A 21,424-nucleotide genomic window follows, 5' to 3' on the forward strand; every position below is an offset into this window, starting at 1 on the left:
TACAGTCCAATATCTCTGGAGAACATGCAAAAGTCCTCCACACAGTATTAGTAAACCAAATCCAACAATATGGGGAAAGAATCATCTGCCACAATCAAGAGGGACCTGTTCCTGGGTGGCAAGAATGGTTCAATATTTGAAAATCAGTCAAGGTGATACACCACATCAATAAAAGAAAGGACAAGAATCAGATGATCATTCCAATAGACACAGAAAAAGCATTTGACAAAGTACAACATCTATTCATGATAAAAGCCCTCAAAAAAGCAGGTTTAGAGGGAACGTACCTCAACATAATACAGGCCATATATACAAAAAACCCACAAGCTAACATCATCCTGAATGGGGGAAAACTGAAAGCTTTTCCTCTGCTAAAGAAGACAAGGGTGACCACTCTCACCATTTTATTCAACACAGTACTGGAGGTCCTAGCCTCAGTAATCAGACAACAAAATGAAATAAAAGGCATTCAAATCTGTAAGAAAGTAGTAAAATTTTCACTATTCACAGATGACAGGGTAGTCTATATAGAAAACCCGGAAGACTCCACCAAAAACGACTAGAACTGATAAAAAATTTAGTAAAGTTGCAGGATACAAAATCAACATACAGAAATCTGTTGCCTTTCTATACATCAGTAATGAAGCAGAAAGAGAAATTAAGAAAACAATCCCATTTACAATTGCATCAAAAATAGGATACCTAGAAATACACCTAACTGAAGAGGTGAAAGATCTGTACTTTGAAAACTATAAAACATTGATGAAAGAAATTGAAGATAACACACAGAAATGGAAAGAAATTCTATGCTCATGGATTAGAAGAGCAAATACTGTTAAATGTCTATACTACCCAAAGCAATCTACACAGTCAGTGCCATCCCTATCAAAATATCTACAGCATTTATCACAGAACTAGAACAATCCCAAAATTTGTAGGAACCACAAAAAAAAGCAAACAAAAAAACAAACAAAAACAAAAAAACAAAAAACCCAGAGAGTCAAAACAATCTTGAAAAAGAAAAGCAAACCTGGAGGCATCACAATTCTGGACTCCAGGTTATGTTACAAAGCTGTAGAAATCAAAACAGTAGGGTACCGGCACAAAAATGAACACAAAAGATCAACAGAACAGAATAGAAAACCCAGAAATGAACCCACAATTACATGGTTGATTAGTCTTTAAGAGAGCAGGAAAGAATACCCAGTGGGTAAAAGTGTCTTCAACAAATGGTGTTCGGAAAACTGAACAGCAACTTACAAAAAAATGAAACTGGACCTTTTTCTTACACTACATACAAAAATAAATTCGAAATGGATTAAAGACCTAACTGTGAGACCTGAAACCATAGAAATCCTAGAAGACAGCACAGGCAGTAATTTCTCCGACATTGGTGGTAGCAACATTTTTCTGGGTATGTCCCCTGAGGCAAGGGAAACAAAAGCAAAAATAAACTATTGGGAATACATCAAAATAAAAATCTTCTGCACAGCAAACAGTCAACAAAACTAGAAGGCAACCTATGGAACAGAAGATATTTTCAAATGACATATCTGAGGATAAAGGGTTAGTATCCAAAATATATAAAGAACTTCTAAAAGTCAACACCCCCCCCCAAAACAAATAACCCAATTAAAAAATGGGCAGAGGACATAAACACACATTTCTTCGAAGAAGACATCCATATGGCCAACACACACATGAAAAGATGCTCAACATCACTCATTATCAGGCAAATACACATCAAAACCACAAGGGGATACCACCTCACACCTGTCGAAATGGCTAAAATCAACAAAACAACAAACAACAAGTGTTGTGAGGATGTGGAGAAAAAGGAACCCTCATGCAAACTGGTGCAGCCACTGGGGAAAACAGTATGGAAGTTCTTCAGAAAGTTAAAAATAGAACCAGCCTACAAGCCAGCAATTGCACTACTGAGTATTTACCCAAAAAATACAAAAACACTAATTCAAAAGGATACATGAACCCCAAGGTTTATTGCAGCATTATTGACAACAAACTATGGAAGCAGCCCAAGTGTCCATTGATAGATGTATGGATACAGAAGATGGGAGATTTTACACACACACACACACACACACACACACACACACACACAGTGGAATATTATTCAGCCATAAAGAAGAATGAAGTCTTGCCATTTGCAATGACATCGAGGGAGCTAGAGTATTATGCTAAGCAAAATAAGTCAGAAAAGACAAATACCATAGGATTTCACACATATGTGGAATTTAAGAAACAAATGAGCAAAGGGAGAAGAAAATGAGACAAACCAAGAAACAGACTCTTAACTGTAGGGAACAAACTGATGGTTACCAGAGGGGAGAGGGATGGAGGGGTGGGTGGAACAGGTGGTAGAGGATTAAGGAGTGTATTTGTCACAATGCACACCATTAAGACAAAACTACAAGGACACCCGGGTGGCTCAGTAGGTTAAGTGTCCGACTTCAACACAGGTCATGATCTCATGGCTCGTGGGTTCAAGCCCTGCGTTGGGCTCTGTGCTGACACCTTGGAGCCTGGAACCTGCTTCGGATTCTGTGTCTCTTTCTACCCCTCCCCCGCTTACGCTCTGTCTTGCTCTCTCTCGAAAATAAATAAATGCTTAAAAAAAACTTCAAATAAAAATAAAAAACACAGGTTTGTCTGACCTGCCAAAAAGTAAATTGCCCCTAGTCATGACCCACTGGGTTTCATGAAAAATTTTTGGAAGTTGCTGAAAAGTAGCTATGCCTCAGCTCTTTCATGGCAACCCATGGGATCATGGACCCACAGCAGCCAAGGCCACAGCAGCAATGCCTCTCCATTCCCTCCTGCTCTAGATGACCCAGAGCAGAGTGACTGATGGGGTATTGGCAAAAAATACATTTTCCTCAGTGTGTAGGTTGAGAAGCCAATGTCCCTGAAGTCATCTTGTATTGCTGTTTTCTCACTAATGGTCAGTGAAACTGGCCATGCAATCTTGCAAAAGGTTACAAGTTTTGTGCAGAAATTAAGCTAGCCACTTATAGACAAGCCCCAGCAGCAAATAACAGCCACAGCAAATAGCAATTACTAACTGGGTTCTTAGGTAACTCTTTTGTTCTCAAAAAGATTTTCTACTCAAAAACTACAACTGACCAGGAAATTTTGCTGAGTTTTTTTCCTATGACAAGGAGTGAACTCAAGAAAATCTTTTCACGGTAATGGCAGTGAATCTTTGTCAAAATGAAGGTCACCACTTAAGAGTACAAAAAAATTGGGGGGGCACCTGGGTGGTTCAGCCGGTTAAGCGACCGACTTCCACGCAGATCATGATTTCACAGCTCGCGAGTTCGAGCCCCGCTCTCAGGCTCTGTGCTGACAACTCAGAGGATGGAGCCCGCCTCGGATTCTGTGTCTCCCTCTCTTCCTATCCCTCTCCCGCTCGTGCTGTCTCTCAAAAATAAATGTTAAAAAGTTTAAGGCTTTTATTTATTTTGAGAGAGCTAGAGTGTGTGCACCCAAGCAAGGGAGAGGGAGAGAATCCCAAGCAGGCTTCATACTAAGCACGGAGCCTGATGCGGAGATCAATTTCATGGACCATGAGATCTTGACTTGAGCTGAAACCAAGAGTTGGACACTTAACCAACTGAGCCACCTAGGCTCCCAACAGTTCTTTCCTATTGTTAAAAAGAAAACCACAGGCCCAAGATGGTGTCACTTAGGCCAAGTCACCAAACCAAGGTTTAATGCCTCTTAACCTCCCCCAGATATGCGGTTTTAACTGGCCAGTCAGGGATTTTCTGGTCAGCACCAGTGAGGTAATCGTCACATGACCTTCTCCATCTACCTTCTGAAGGAAAATGAGGTAATCCACGTACTAAGACCCTTTTGTCCCCAGAGGAAGGTGACTTCACCTGAAATAATTGTTTTCTGTTTAGGACTTCCCTAACCTACTTTTAAAAACCTTTCCCTGTGTAGGCCCTTCTACTTGCTGGATGGAATGCTGGCTAATTCATGAATCACTTAATAAAGCCATCTAGATGTTCAGATTTATTCAGTTGAATTTTGTTGTTTAATTTTTTAATGTTTCTTTTTGAGAGGGAGAGAGACAGAGGACGAGCTGGGGAGGGGCAGAGAGGGAGACACAGAATCTGAAGCAGGCTCCAGGCTCTGAGCTGTCAGCACAGAGCCCGACGCAGGGCTCAAACCCACAACCCTTGAGATCATGACCTGAGCTGAAGTCGGACGCTCAAATGACTGAACCACCCATTTGCCCTAAGTTGAATTTTGTTTTCTAACATTACCAAGCATCTTGTCTCAAGTTTCCCTAGTAGTCTCATGAGTGTCCTTTCATGGTTGGTGTGTGAGTCAGGTCCAAGCAACAGTCACTCATGACACCTGTTTGAGGACGCTTAAATTCCCTTTTTTAAAAAAATGTTTATTTTCGACAGAGAGGGAGACAGAGCATGATGGGGGAGGGACAGAGAGAGAGGGAGGCACAAAATCCAAACAGGCTCCAGGCTCTGAACTGTCAGCCCAGAGCCCGATGTGGGGCTTGAACTCATGAGCTGTGAGATCATGACCTGAGCTAAAGTCAGACACTTAACCAATGGAGCCATTCAGGCACCCCCTTAAATTCCCTTTTATCTGTAACTGTCCTCTCCCCTAACCATCTCCCCCCACCTTGGAATTTGTTGAAGAAACAGGGTTGATTTGTAGAATTTCCCTCATTATAGATACGACTGAATGCGTCCCACTGTCTCAACAGGTTTGCATCAGGACAGATTTCCTAAAAGCAGAGCCTGAGATGGGGATTTTTTTTTATTGAGGAAGTGCTCTCAGAACAGGAGCACACAATGGGGGAGCTGGAGAGGAAAGGCAAAGAGCTAAGCAAAGATCAGGTCTCAGCTGGAGACTAGCTTCAGGGAGCTCTGGCCCCACAAAACTGAATCCCATTTCAGGCAAGAGGCCATAGCCTTTATCTAGCTGCCCCATGTCAATCACTGGCTATGGTACCCTGCATGGGTGGCCCTAGTAACCTCTCGGGCAAGGACTTGCTTTTGCCCAAAGGCAATTCTTAAAGGACTGGGCTGCAAGGACCTTTAGCAGTCAATGGTTAAAGATCAGGCTTAAAGATCAGGAAGGATGCCAAGAGCAGTCATATCAATGTTGCTCTCTTCTAGGTTTCCTGAGGATTTCAATATGGAGGCTCAATCCAGATCAAGTTTTACCTTTGGTAAGACTATAGGCGTCCTCTTGTACCACATCACAGGGCACTTTGTATTTGCTCACCTTACAAACTCTTTAATGCACAACTCCGGTACTATTCCTTGTTTCTGCCAGCAGTGGATTTAACCACTTTTACATTGTGAGAGAAGTTAGCTTAAGAGTCTGAGAGTCAGGTTTCACTTAACAGTGTGTGTGCTTTTCACATGTAATACACAACTCATTATAATCCACAGGAGTGTATGGTTATTTGTGTGGGAAAAATGTTTTCCAGCAAAGCTGGAAAAAGGAGTACATTCTTTTAGGTTTTTCCAGATGCCTAGCTGGGAAAATTCAATGGAAACTGGCTTAAATAGAAGAAAATCATTAAGTCCTTTACTTAGAGAATCTGGGATAAAGTCTGAAGGGTAGCTAGATCCAAGTCCTCAAAGATGTCACAGGTAATTTTTACTGGTCCCATGTTGGGTTTCCTTTTCTCTGTGGCTGCAGCATCAACCAGAATCACTCTTTGGCTTTCAACATCTTAGACACTCTTCAATCCGAGCAGATTGGGTGTCATCCTTCCTGCAAGTCTGATAGGAATTGAATTCTGTTGGGTCTCCTACAAAATAAGGCATAAGGCATGCCCAGGTGACTCAGTCAGTTAAGCATCCCACTTTGGCTCAGGTCATGATGTCACAGTTGGCGAATTCAAGCCCCATGTCAGGCACTGTGCCGACAGCTCAGAGCCTGAAGCCTGCTTTGGATCTCTGTCTTCCTCTGTCTCCTCCTCCCCAGGTCATGCTCTCAAAAACAAATATTAAAAAAATAAAATAAAGACATGAAACAGGATTATCAAATTGGCCTCTCAAGAACCACCGCTCTTACCCAGTACCAAGCTTTACTAACAATTTCAAGGATAATAATCACAAGGCACAAGCCAAACAAGGCTATCTTGCCACATTAGGACAATCTCAGGCCAGTATCTGACAGGCCAATATCTGAGGTCTCTAAATGATGTGTACACCCACATGACTTACACAAAAGGAGGCTGTCGCATCACAAAATGTCCATTTTAAACTCTGATATTTAAGCAGACTTCATGGTGCCACAGAGGAATTCCCACCCTACCAACCCCCAAATTCCCATTTTGTTCAGGATAAGCAATTTTAGATAGATTGGCTATAGAGGACTTTAATCAGGATGGACCCAAGGAACCTCCTACCAAAAACTGTTGGTGGTTTGGGGCACCTGGATGGCTCAGTCGGTTAAGCGTCCAACTTCGGCTCAGGTCACGATCTCACGGTTGGTGGCTTTGAGCCCCACATCGGGCTCTGTGCTGACAGCTCAGAGACTGGAGCCTGCTTCGGATTCTCTGTCTCCCTCTCTGCTCCTCCCCCACCCGTGCTCTGTTTCTGTCTCAAAAATAAACAAAGAAAAATTTTTTAAACTGTTTGCCAGGTCTGTCATTAGCATGTTTACAAGGACTTGACCAGCTGACCCTTCTTTCTTACAGGTGTTGGTCCCCATTAAAGAGAATGCATTACAGACCTGCTTATACCCATTTCTTTCTGAAAGGTCACTGAGCCCATTACTGTGACCGGGGGCTAAGATGATCAGATTGAGGAAACCAAGGACTAAAGAAAAGCAGGGTGAAGTTACAAGAGGAGCACTGGATGCTAAGCAGGCAAAAATAAAACGTTCACCACCATGTCCTCACAAGGACCCAGGAGGCCTCAGGTTGCAGACAGATTTTCTAAGAATTTCCCTGCTTTGTCATGAAGATTTATGAAAGACCTAGGCCCTAAAAGTTCAAGGACCTAAACAGTTTAGAAAAGCACCAGTGAAACACAATTGATGTGACCAGCGGATCCTGTGGTCATGGGCTCTCTCCTGCGTCTCAGTTACTGTAGGTCTGTCTCATGCCGTGCATGATTATAATGGAGTCTGGTTCCAGAGAATACAACATACCATAAGCCCTCAGAGATACTCCCACAGGTTCTGGGTGGAGTTGGGGGAAGCAAAGCCATACCCAGAATAGATATCTATCCTTGTGACTACAAACCACAAGCCCCTCTAGGATTCAAGGGGTCCAAGGTAGTAAGCTAACTAACACCTAGGTAGTTGGTTTTCTTGAGAAATAGTGCCAAACGGGACCCACATCAGTCTCCATTCCTGGCAGATTGGACGGTCAGTGGTGGCATTTGCTACATCAGCCTTGGGAAATAGAAGCCTCTGTGGTTGGGCCCATCCACGGATTTCACCTCTGCCACTGGGGTCACCTTGTTCATGTGTTCATGCTGCCTGCACTGGACTGGCCCATGCCTGATGTTAACTCGCTAAGTCATTTGGTCTACTTTATGGATGGATACTTTCTGTGGAGCATTAACCTGGGTGTCCAAATGCTATGTCTGTTGACATATTCCTACCCCAGACCTGCTTGTCCTTGATTTTCCAATCTTTCTCTTTTTAGGCCTCTGCCCAGAAGACTAGGTCATACACCGTTCCTCAGGAATCTGTATATATTCTAACCTCAGAGCACTTCACTAAGGGGATAGCCAAGTGAACCAAAGTGCATAGCCTAAGAGGCCAGCCTGTATCTGCAACAGAGCCCCTGCCTGCTCCAGGCCCCACTCAGAACAACAGGCTCTCATGTCATGCAATAGGTGTGTTGGGGAACTATTCACAGGGGTGTAATTAGTGGTCTCTGAAGCCCAAAGAGGTCAGCCAGTCATCATACTTCCTTCTTTGTGGCAGCGTGCAAAAGATGCAACTATTTCTTATTTCAGATGGTATGGTGGCCATGGAAGGTGTGCCACCCAGATCTCCTTCAAGAGGCCCTGCTGCAGGAAACCACACCAAAAGCCCCAGATACTGCCTGTTTGGGTCCACAAGCTCCACATGCATGCGGAGGCCATGCTTCCCTCCGGTGCTCCCAGCCAGGGCCATCTCAGTGACATACTAGTGGCACCCTTTCCCAGCGCCCCTTCCTGCCCTCTCACAGGTACCACACCAGTGTGGAAAATGGCAGGTGCCCCCCTGCCCACTCCCACTTCCTTCTCTCTCTTCCACAGGTATTTCTCCCAATCAACATCTCGCACGTATAATCCCATTTTGGCGTCTGCTTCTCAGAGGACACGGATGGACGTGCTTGAGATATTCTGGTGTGTCCCTGAGTACTATACCCCTTCATTAGGGGTGACAGATGTGGACTGAAACCCTGCAGAGATGATCTTCTGTCCTGAACTGAGTGCACACATATCATTCAAAGCCACCAGGGTGCTAGCTGCTTCTAGTGTGTAGGTCAGTGTGACCCTTAGCAGGACATCCAGACAGTCCAAATCTCTTCAGATTATGACATAATTGGAGAGCTTACATCACTTTGAGGTGAAACTGTACACACACACTGTTGCCCAAATGTTGGTAAACTACAGCCCACAGGCTGAATCTGGCTTGCTGTTTTTATAAAGTTTTATTAAGACATATCCATTCATTTATCGAAATGTGTTATCTGTAGCTACCTTGGGGGCCACAACAGAAGTAGCTGTGACAGACCATACAGCTGGCATATTTACTATCTTGGCCTTTACAGGAAGTTTGCCAGTGCCTGATATCAGAAAAAAAAATTCCCATGGAATGGACAAGAAGGGGAAAATTTCAATTTGCCAAACCAATGGCTGGGTACCATGTACCTGAAACCATGTTAATTTGCTCTAGTAGATTCTATTTGATTCAACCTATTTGATTGAGCTTATGAGTTTGTTACCCTCTAGATCCATCTTTTTTTTTTTCCAGGAGCCAGAAGGATAAATTATATGGAAACATGACAGAGACCACCTTTAGATCTTAGTATATAAAATATCATATTGTATTACAGAGCAATTGTGAGGGCATAATGGAAATTGTGCAAGATTTTCTGCAGCCAATGAAGAACCCCAGGGCGGTGGGGAGGGGAGCAGTGCTGAAAGGTAAAGACTATCTGTTAAAACAGTCCTAGCCATCTAGGACAAATCCTTGAGGGTGAATCTGGGCCATGCATCTCTGCCAGTCACAGTTGCCTAAAGCCAAATAAGCTGGAGATTCCAAAACCACCTTGGTGGAAGATTAAAGAATCAAAAGGTTCAGATAGGTAGAAATTTTAGAATAGATTTTTCATGTGAAAGCAGAAGTTCTACCAGGTTTATTTCCAGGAGGGTCCAGAGAACACTCCTTCACTAAAGCAATAAGAATACACTGGTGATGTGGCCATGGACACCACTGAGCAACTCGTGGTGACTGTCATCTGCAGAATATGCCACAGTGGAACTGTGAGTGTATGAAGATGATAGCATGCAGGCAATAGTAAAGGCGGGTGGTGGCAGAGAACCATCAGAGGCAAAATAGATGAAATTATTATAACAGGGAACACAAGATCTCAATCCACAAGGATCTGTGGCAATAGCTTCTATTCCATGGTGAATCTAGGGTTGAGATAGATGGGCCCCCAAGGTGACAGTTGACCTGTATAAGGTCAAATTAAGAGCTCCCAAGAGGAAGCCTGACCACCACAGAAAAGATCATTATAATCCCTTATCTAATTTCCAGTTAGAGGCCCAATCCTTTAGGGAAAGAAAAATGATTTGGTAAGCCACAGCAAATACACCCAATAAAAATTCTCCAAATTCTTCCCCGAACAGACCTTCAGCCTAATGAACAATATTTTCTAACCTACTAGGAAAGGATTTACTATTCATTGGCCATAGCAATAGTGACCATCGGAACTGGTTTTAAACCTAGCTCAATAGGTAACAATTTTGCATCAGGAACTACGTTCCTAGAAGTCAGCCATGACAGTCTCATGGTTCTGAAAGTCAGCCCATGAGCACTCTGCTGAAAGTCTGCCAGTCACCAAACGTTTTCCAATGCCTGTGTAAGATTGGCTCTCGCTTGTTGTGGAGACCCTATGAATTGCAAGTACAGCTCTCCCTTGTTTAGCAAGCAATCAATCCAGCATTTTGTTTCAAATATTGAGTGGCAGCATCTTCCCTGAAACAGGCTCTTTTCCGGAATAATAAACAGTAAAGAAAGGGAGTATGTAGACCTTTGAGAACTGTTGGATAAAGTTTATGAATTGGCAATAATACCCAGGGGACCTAAGTACCATGACAGTTCCCAGAAGTTAGAATAGGCTTCTGGAGACCAGCACAAAAATGAGTCCTGGCAGAAGTCTTTCTCACCGTGGTCTTAGTTGGAAAACAAAGCCACTATCTATTTACATAGTTCCAAATGGATAATTAAGATGGATATTCTTATAAATTGTGATAACTTTTTCTTTACATAAGTAGAGTAAGAGCCATAATTGTAGTAAGAGCCAAGTGGAAGCCTTTGAAACTCCATCACTCCTCATCCCATGCCAAGAAGATCATCTGCAATACTGCACCCCCGAGTAGGTGCAAAGATTAGTGCCCCATCAACTACTTAAATGATTCCAATGTCTTATTCCCCATTATATTACCCCTTTCAATTCACCTACATATCCCTTGATAAAAATTCATGGAATTTTGAAATGGTGGATTCCCATAAACTTAATCAAATTGTTGGCCCAATCGCAACTTCTGGAAATTGGTAGTTAGCTGTAGATCTGGTAAATGGGTTTTGTCCCCCAATTCTCATCCTTAGAAAAGCTCAAGAGCAAATATGTATCATCTTACCCAGATTTCTGTTAACACTTCTGCTCTCAATCAAAATATAATCCTGCAGAGACATTGATTGCTTGACATTCCACAGGCCATCAGCCTGGACCTCACTCACTGGTGTTAGTTGTCAGTTTTGCATTACTGTTTTACACAAAGCTTCTGCTCTGTAATGCAAAGATCTTCTCAGAACTAAATTTTCTTAAATCTCCTTGTATGGAAGATAGACTAAGACAACCCCAGGCGTCCTTTCCTTCTGGTATTCACATCCTTGTGAAATCAAATCTGACTGAATGAGTGGGACCTGTAACTCACTTCTAATAGAATATAGCAAAGGTGATAGGATGTACTTAAGGCTGTAACAACCTGGGTCACCTGGGTGTCTCAGTCAGTTAAGCAACCAACTCTTGATTTATGCCCAGGTCATGAGATCGAGCCCTATGTCAGGCCCTATGCGATAGTGCAGAACCTGCTTGGGATTCTCTCTCCACCCCTGCCCTGCTTGTGTTCTAATTCTCAAATTAAAAAAAAAAAAGATTGTAACAATCTTCTTGCTAGAACATTTTCTCCCATCGAAGGCAGGCTTTGACAAAGCAAGCAGCTATATTGTGAGTTACTCTACAGAGATGCCCAAAGGTCAAACTAGGGGACCTCTGGCCAACAGTCAGCAGGAAATTGAGGCCTTCAGTCCACAAGGCCACAAGAAACTGAACTCTACCAACAAGCACATGAATTTTTTAATGGATCCTTCTCCAGTCAAACATAGATGAGACTGCAGCTCCTGCTAAACTCTTGACTGCAGCTTTAGGAGATTCTGAAGCAGTGGACCCAGCTAAATCACCCCAGGATGTGTGATTTACAGAAATTGTGAGATAATTAAATATGTTGTTTTAGTCTAAGGCTGTCGTAATTTGTTACAAAGCACAAGACGAGGAATGAACCCAATATGGCTCTGAGTTGGAGATTGCCAGCGAAAAGAATGCATGAAAAATATGGAATATAGAAAAGGAAGGAGAGGTCATTATTACTGAGAGGTACAACATTATATCTGGTGGTTTTGCAAACTTTCCCCTAAACTCCAGCTTTTAAAGATCTCTTCAATAAGCTTCTGTGACTATGGCAGCACCACAAAAATTCTGAATTCTGACTTCACCCTTACCAGCACACACTTTCAGCTAAAGCCATTAGTGCCTTTTTCTGGTTCTCCAGGCATAGGCTTCTAGACATACACTTTTCTAGCTCTTTCTAAATTCACGTAAATATTAATTCCTATGGTATTCGTAGGATATGTGTAGTGGCTCTGTTCTGGATTATAATCATAAACATACAATTATACCAACTCAAATTTCTAACAAACTTTAATTATGTTTACATAAATTCATGTTACCTAATATCTAAAACATTATGCCTGTATGTATCAGAGACAATATGGCCTAACTGAAGGTATCATTTAAGCTGAAATGGGATCCAACCCTATTTAGTAACTTGTGAGTAATCCCAAAGCCTCCATATAGCTCTAACCAGAAATCACGGCGTGGCATCCACTACAGACTTTGGATTACATCTCTGTCCCCTTGTAGCAATCTATATCACTGCATTCAGAGAACCTTCATTTTTTTTCCTTTCTCCCTTTGGGAAGCCAGACAGTAGGGACATTCAAAAGCAACTACACATACAGGGAAAATTAGAAAGTGACTACACATGCCTAGGAAAAGATATAGGCTTGAAAAAGACCTGAAGGATCTTAAATTTAAACCTCAAGTGGACCCTTGGCACTGAGTCTATAATGATAAAAAAAAAATTAAAAACCAGAAAGCCCTAAGGGGGAGTAACTGATTTACAAAATAAGCTCATCAGTAAATTCAAATGCCCAGTTTTCAACAACAACAAAATCACACAAGGTACAAGAAAAGCAGGCAAATATTGCCCATTCAAAATGAAAAAATACCCCAGAAACACATCTGATGGCAGATCTACCAAAGATATTAAAACAATGGGCTTAAAGATGTTCAAGGAACTAAGGGAAGATGTGGAGAAAGTAAAAACCCATTAACAAAATGGAATTATCAACAAAGAGAAAAGCTAAAGAGAAGTCCCAAGAATTCTGGAACTGAAAAGTACAGCAACAAATGAAAAGTTCACTAGAGGGATTCAGAGGCAGATTTTAGCAGGCAGAAGAGTCAGAGAACCTGAAGATAGGACAATGGAATTATCAAGTCTGAGGAAGAGAAGGAAAAAAGAATAAAAGAGGTTAAGGCCTAAGATGGCAACATAGGAGGCTCTCCTACCACAGACATGCCAAACTTATAAGTATACATGGGAGCAACTCTCTGAAAGGAATCAAGAAACTAGCTGAGTAACTTCTACACATCAGGCAAACAAATGACCACATTGAAACGGGCCACTGGCATCTCTCTGGATGGACCTTGTGTACATCTGGTCCCCTGGCTTTTGCAGCTGCCACCCAAGAAACAGACCCTTTAATTACCAGGCTCCAGTGGTGAGCAGGGCTTGCTTTCATGAGCTCAACAGGACCATGCTAACAAGAAACAGTTCTTAACTAGCTACCCACTGGGGGCTCAGAGCAGGGGTAGCAGACAGAAATTCCCACCTCCTAGTATTTCCCTAAAAGAGGGCTATTTACTTACTCTAAAAGCTGTTGCATACAGATTAGGTTTCTAATTTAGCACACAGAAAGGGGCTGACTGCTATCATATCCAAAGACCAGAGACATCAGGGAAGCCAGATGCTATCTCCTCTTTCTCTTCATAGCCCACTTCAAAGTGCCAATATTTCTCAGTAAGGAACTTGTGCAAACATCAAGCATTCTAGCTTTTGCAGCTGTCAACCCAGGGATGCATCTCTTGATCACCTGGTTCTGCTGAGCACTGAGGCTTGTGTTGACTGGTCCTACAGGACTGTACCAAACAAATCAACAGTTCTTAACCAGCAATACCAGGGTTCAGTGCAAAGCAGACAGAAACTCCCATCTTTCCATGAAGGAGGTCTATTCACATACTTTAAAAGATGCTGAGGGTAAGTCTTCTAAGTCAGCACAAATCTCGGTACTGAAATACTTTCCTTTGGGGTATTGATAGGGTCTCCTAGTTCAGGGTGTGCCAAGACCTAAGAACAAAGAAGCCAGCTTGTATAATCACAAAGGATTGAAAAACCACCAAGAATAGCCAGGAGAGACTACTAGAATAATTAGACACCAAAACACAACCTAGAAGAAATTAATTCCTAGAAATTTGTAATCTTCCAAGACTGGATCATGAATAAAGTCTGAGTAGACTGATTATTAGTAAAGGTAGTAAATCAGGATTCAAAAACCTCCCAGCAAACAAAGGTCCAGAACCAGAGGATTTCACGGGTGAATTCTACCAAACAGTCAAAGATTTAATACCTATTCTTCTCAGACTCTTCCAAAAATTGAGGAGGAAGGAAACTTTCTAAACACACTTTACAAGGTAGCAATATCCTGATACCAAAACTAGACAGGACCACCACCACAAAAAAAGAAAATTAGAGGCTGGATTTCATTCCCAACTCCCCCCAACAGCAGGTGTCTCCATAAAGAATATAACCTGCACAAAAGTACACAAGTTGGTCCTGCAAGACTCAGAAGTCACACCCTCCCAGCATGATTTCCTCTGGATTCAGGGGCAGGGTATAAGAAGAGGCCTCCTCTTCAATCATCATGATACTATGCTGGAGAAGATCTACTGGTTAAGAGCACAACCATTTCACTCAGTCCCTGGTGGCCAAATTAGAGGTTCAATCCATTTCTCTCATTTATATCTAGTCATCATTAGACCCACAGTGAGTACTGAAGGCTGATTGCAGTCCAGTGCTGACATGTTCAAGAAGGTAAAGAATTAGTATTTACTTTTAAAACTTATTAAGCTTTCTAAGTCAGCTTCCACTCAAAATTAAATCCAAATTCCAAGCAGCCCACATTCAACACCCTCTATAAACGAGACAGTAAAGTGATTTCAACATGGAGTCATGGAACATCACAGGGCAATCCTTCCATGATGTCACAAAAGGCACCAAGGGGATGTGTAACGCCCACCTTCAACGGACACTGAACACAAGCATCAGGGCAAATAACATGGTCGTGTTGAAATACATGTGCCATACAAAATACAGCAATCAAACCATGAAATAGATGCTTGGCCCAAAGGATATTTATATATATTATTAGAGACCAACACCTACAGAAGAACAGAAGGAAGTGTATTTGTCTGAGGGAGAGGTCAACTGTGACACAGACCCAACCAAGTCTCAGCCTATCACAGTTGTCCCAGTTGGACAGAGGTCCCTGACCTTTATAACACAATTTCAGTCAGTAGATGTGCTAGGAAGGGCATTGCCTCAGTCGGGTGATTTTTCTCCACTGGAGGAAAACCCTGAAATACTCCTTGCAGCTGCTGGAGCAAGTAAGTCTACTGCTGGGGGGTCTGGGCAGTGTTGTCCTTGCCCACCATGCCAGAAATCCCAAATAACAAGATAAATTTTCCCTGGGAATCTTGTTGGAGGCTTGTCCACAAATGGCTAAAATAGCTTCTGATAAAAAGGAAACAGCATGTCCCCAATAGAGTCAACTTATGCTAAACCCCACATCAGCCAACCAAGGCTTAATACCTAATTACAGTCATCCCCATCCCCAGGAATGTAACTTTTACCAAGTCAACCTGGAAATACCTAAACAGCACTACCGAGGTAATCCACCTGCTGGAGCTCATTTCTGTTACTAGATGGGATGCTACCCAATGCATGATTCACTGCACAAAGCCAGATTAATCTTTAGGTGTACTCAGTTGAATTTGTCATCTAACACCTCCCAAAATTAAAATTAGTATCTCCTATCCTTCCAAAGGTGAGCATATAAACTGTGGTATATTCACACAGTGAATACTATGAGTGATTTAAAAATGAGCTATAAGCCACAAAAAGACATGGAGGAATCTTAAATGCATATTACATAGTGAAGGAGACCAGTCTGAAAAGGCTGCATACTATATGATTCTAATCATATAACATCCTGAAAAAGAAAAAAGCTAGGGAAACATAAAAACACATCCGTTGCTGCCAAAAGCTGGCATGGAGAAGGGGAGAAGATGAACAAGTGGAAGAGGAGAGTTGAGGCAACTATTCTATAGGCTGCAGCTGAGAAGTACCAGAATAATGTCCACGACATGCTTTGGCATATGGATTGTTTTGAGCTAAAGGTCACAGAGAACCAGTAGATGCCTGAAAAGCTCTAGAAACCAGGTATGTTTTCCTTTTATAACAGAAATTTACATTTTCAAAGAAAATATCAATTTGTAGAGATGTCTCCTTCTCCTATAGCAGGAAGAGTAAGACCTAATAACTCTTGCCAAAGACTTAGAAATTTGCCAAAGAAAGCAGAGATTAAATCTGCATGATAAATGTTACTAAACAACCCCTGTGTACCCCACTTATTTCCAATCACCTTCCCATACCTTACCCCCCTGTCCAGAAGCCCAGGTCACTTTCCCTTTGTTTTTGCTTAACAGGACATATAAGCCCAACTTCAGCCACACCTCTAAACTTGGTTCACTCAATCTGTTTGGCCAATCTCATCTACAGGGCCCCAACTGGAGAACATGAGTGGGTAGAGGAAGAGACTTTTTTCCTCCCCTACGTTGTAATGGTAAATGTGAAACCAACACATTAACAAATTCTTGACCGTTCTACCCTAAAGCAGCTCTGGCTAACCAGATCAACTTACCCAACAGCCCAGATTCCCCTAGGCACCTGCCTAAGTAAAGAAATTGAAGTCAACATAAGGGTAACTTATCAATCAAGGTTTCAGCCAGACTTAAAGCTTCACCTGAGAACCTCAGAATTAAACTCACCACACACAGTATCCATCAGATACTCTGTTACCTTGATGATCAACTCTTCAGAGCTTGCCATCCCTGTGGACACATGATGCCCATTCTGTCTCTGAACACTCACTCTGTGGACACTCCAATGTTTCACTCTCCTCAGCTTCTAGCTCCTGCTCTCTCAGATTACCTCCCAATGGTTACTAGCACACAAGCTCTCTTTTCAGGTTTTGCTATCATGGGAAACCCAGGCTAAGATATTTGGATACAGGAGTGCCACAGAAAGCAAACCCCTGGGACAAGATTTTAGAACAATATTACTGATAAGGATCCCACTTCTGAGGGTGAACACCACAGCTTGTGGTAACATCACCATTAGTGAGACTCGTGGTAGATTGGGATGAAGAGCAGCGAGAAGGTAAAATGTTGACTTGCAAGATAGCTAAGTCACCTGAAAGGTGTGGGGCAATGATTTCTAGATCACGGTTTCTAAATCAACAAATAAGACTCCTTGTAACTAACTCCACAATCCCTGTAACTAAGACAGTGACAGACTCAGGTTAGTTGACTTTTAATAAAAAGCACAGTATACAAGAGTAATTCCTGGGGCGCCTGTGTGACTCAATCGGTTAAGTGTCCGACTTTGGCTCAGGTCATGATCTCAAAGTTGGTGGGTTCCATCTCCACGTCAGGCTCTGTGCTGACTGCTCAGTCTTGGAGACTGCTTTGGATTCTGTGTCTCCCTCTCTCTCTCTGCCCCTCCCCAGCTTGTGCTCTCACTCAAAAATAAACAAAAAAAAATTTTTTTAAGAGTAATTCCTGCAGCTCCTAAAGTTCCAGTCCAGAATTTATTTGTATGAATTCCCAGAATCTGGAAAGAAATAGTTTATCCATGGAAATAATTTCAGGACTTGGTTAACGTGTCCTGGCAATAACAACCTCTAGCTTCAAGACCCATTAAGAGGTGACACATCTATAAACAAAGCTGACAGGTCTTTTATTTTTCCAACTAGCCAAACAAGACTGCCTATATAGTCACAGGTACAAACTGAGTGAAGGGCACTAATTTAACACTGGTGGGTTTAATGGGAGTCTGGGTCTTACCAAATGGATCACCTCTGGGCCTGAAAGTATGACCCAATAGGACAGAATCCCTAGTTCTAGGTATGTTCACTTGATGTCCAATGGCCAAGTGTTTCACCTCTATTAGGAACCAGTAACACACCTCAAGCTGTTTCTCAACTAAAGTACAATTCCCTGCTATAGACAGCAAGGATTTCCTCCACAATCCTAGGGACCTGTGCAGTGATTCTCCCACTGAGGCTTGCCACAGCTCCATGCCACATCTTTCCAAACCAATAACCTCTCCAGCACCAGACGATCTGCAAATCTCCCAACTAATCCATAGCCTGGTCTGCCTTTCCACAGAGGAGAAAAGAACCTTTTTATAAACTACCCCATAGGCCCTCCAGCTCTTACACTTAGCTACTAGCTGCTCACCAGTAATGTTTAGGATCTCATGATCTGCCTGGAGATTCTAAGCAGCAGCCAACCCACTCCACTGTCCCTGTAGTCTTCTTCCAGGTCTTTCAAATGCCTGAATCATGCAACTGAAACAGCATTTCTCTCCACCAGGCCATATTCTCAGACCACCACCAATAAAAGTTTTAGCCATGAATATCTACCTTCTTCCATGGACTATCCTCCCTCTTCACAGGTAAATCTGAGTAAAGAGGAGGAAGTCTGTTCATTTTTTTCTTAAATTCTACCTACAAGTGAAATCATATGGTATTTGTCTTTGTTTTCACTTAGCATTATACTCTCCAGTTCCATCCATGTCATTGCAAATGGCAAGATTTCATTCTTTTTATGGATGAATAATATTCCATCATATATATACACACATCTTCCTTATCCATTCATCAGCCGATGGACACTTGGGCTGTTTCCATAATTTGGCTATTGTAGATAACACTGTTATAAACATCAAAGTACATGTGTCCTTTTGAATTAGTATTTTTGTATTCTTTGGGTAAATACCCAGTGGTGCAATTGCTGGATCATAGGGTAGTTCTATTTTTTGAACTTTTTTTTAGAGATTTCCATACTGTTTTCCACAGTGGCTGCGCCAGTTTGCATTCCCACCAACAGTGCAAGAGGGTTCCTTTTTCTCTACATCTTTGACAATACCTGTTGTTTGTTTTGTTTTTACCCATTCTGACAGGTGTGAGGTGATATCTTATTGTAGTTTTGACTTGCATTTCCCTGATAAGTGACGGTTAGCATCTTTGCATGTGTCTGTCGACCATCTGTAGGTCTTTGCAGAAACATCTGCTCATATCTTCTGCCCATTTTTTTGTTGGATTGTTTTTTGGGTGTTGACTTTTGTAAGTTTGTTATACATTTTGGATGCTAACTCTTTATCAGCTATGTCATTTGCAAATATCTTCTTCCATTCTGTTGATTGCCTTTGAGTTTTGTTGTTTCCTTCACTGTGCAAAAGTTTTTTATTTTGATGAAGTTCCAATAGTTATTTTTGCTTTTGTTTCCCTTGCCTCCGGAGACACATCTAGAAAGAAGTTGCTATTGCCAACGTCAAGGGGAGGGGGGAGGAGGAAAGGAAGATCAAAAAACAGACTCAACTATAGAGAACAAACTGAAGGTTACCAGAGGGGAGGTAGGTGGGAGGATGGGTGAAATAGGTAATGGGAATTAAGGAGTGGAGTTGTTTTGATGAACATTGGGTGGTATATGCAAGTGTTGAATCACTATATTGTACACCTGAAACTAATATTGCACAGTATGTTTGGAGGAATTCCAAAAGAGGAGGAAGTTTGAATGGAAACATCTTAGAACTAGAGTCAATTTGTCCAGCACCTTTGAAAAGCCAAAGGCAATTTGGAGTTAAACTTGTATGAATCTGGTTAGGGGAAACATCTATACAAGAGAAAACAGAGGGAAGGCAGCTGGAACAGACAAGAGGCTCCAGAACATGACCTTGAGTGAAGGAGAAAGGGAAAGAAGATTGGGTGAAAGCAGTATGGACAGGGTGGAATCGAAGGAAGTTTCAGCAAGGTTGCTGAGGAGTCCTTGAGCCAAAAATTGGCTATCAGAGGAATTGGTTTACCAAGAACAGGAGTGTTGGTACCTCTGCTAAGCTCAGCTGGAAGTAGTCTTTACAAAGTGCATCCTTCAGGATAAATGCTCTGATGGACTTCAGAGCTCAGAGGCTGGAGTCCTTTGTCATTTATACTTCCTGTACACTCACAGTCACAACAGCAGTATAAGTTTAAGATGATCTTAAACCAGGCCATTAGGGAGTTCTCCCCAAGGTTGCCCCTCAGAGGAGTTCTGCAACTCCCAGAAATGAGTGTACCTTAGAATCCCCAGGGTGCTCAGTGATTGGCCAGGAGCAGCCCATGAGGAGAGTATTCTCAGCACAGACACAGTGATGGAGAGGCTGAGGCTGCTAGTCAATAACACTCCCAGCAATCAGGGACATGGGAAGTACATTCTTACGATCTCCCAATGAATTTCCTTCAGACCACTATGAATCCTAGAGTCCTAGCTGGGATAAACATACACTGAGCCACATTCTGACTCTTACATCTGCCCTCACACATGGAAGCTAAGCACTAATGGCCCCTGAGAACTAAGAAAACAAGACAACAGATTCCTGGACATCTGCACTCCAACCAAAGCACATTCCCCAATAAGGGACCTATTAGAGCAACAGGATGGCAAAATCAGGAGGCACTTGTTATGATTGACCTTTGCCAACTTGCTTAGAGTTCTGTGAGAGTGGGAATCTTAAATGCATGACTAAGAACTATGGCAAATAGGCAATTATATGTTGGGCATTTGTTCACTGATGTATTGTCAACACTTAAGACCTCTTAGACACTTAAATAATACAGGAGCAGGCCTAATAAGTCTTATCATCACAGAATACATAGTGGAGAGAAAGGCTAGGGGAGAAAATCTTCCAGCCAAAGCATTGAAGTGTTCAAGCCATTTCAGTCACCATTCTAGAGAAAAATGGCAATGAACATAGGAAAACCTTATAGCTGGTTAGATATCTTAGTGACTGTTTAAGAATGTGTACTAGACAAAAGCCCTATGCACTAAATGTCCATCAAAAATTCTTCAGTCGTGGCTCAAATTGAATACCAGAGAACTTCTACCAAGGAACGGTCTTATCCAAATGTTTCTCTTCATTTTGGCAACCACACAAAAATTCATAGTGGACTGAAATCAAATGTAGTAAGTTAAATATGGCCATTTTTAGACGTGAAAATATAGGCAGAAAAGTAGCCAACTTGTGTCCCCCCCCCAAATTTAATAAAAATGCTAAAGATCTAAACTATAGAGTAAGGTAATATTTGGAAGTGGGGTCTTCAGAAGGTAGTTAGGTTTACATGATGTCTTGAGAGTGAGGCCCGCATGATGGGATTTAATGTCCTTATAAGAAGAGAGACCAGAGCAGGCTTTTTTATCACTGTGAGGACACAGTGAAAAGACAACCCTCTGAAAACCAGGAAGAAGGCTGAGTCTCACCAGAAACTTAACCTGCCTTCACCCTCATCTTCATCTTTGACCTTCTAGCCTCCAGAACCATGAGAAATGTTTCTGTTAAGCCACCCAATTCATAGTTTGAGTATGGGCTGGCCTTGATGACTTGTTTGACCAACAGGATGTGGA

Source organism: Herpailurus yagouaroundi, unplaced genomic scaffold, assembly GCF_014898765.1.
Source record: "Herpailurus yagouaroundi ecotype Mexico unplaced genomic scaffold, PumYag 28, whole genome shotgun sequence".
NCBI lineage: Eukaryota > Metazoa > Chordata > Mammalia > Carnivora > Felidae > Herpailurus > Herpailurus yagouaroundi.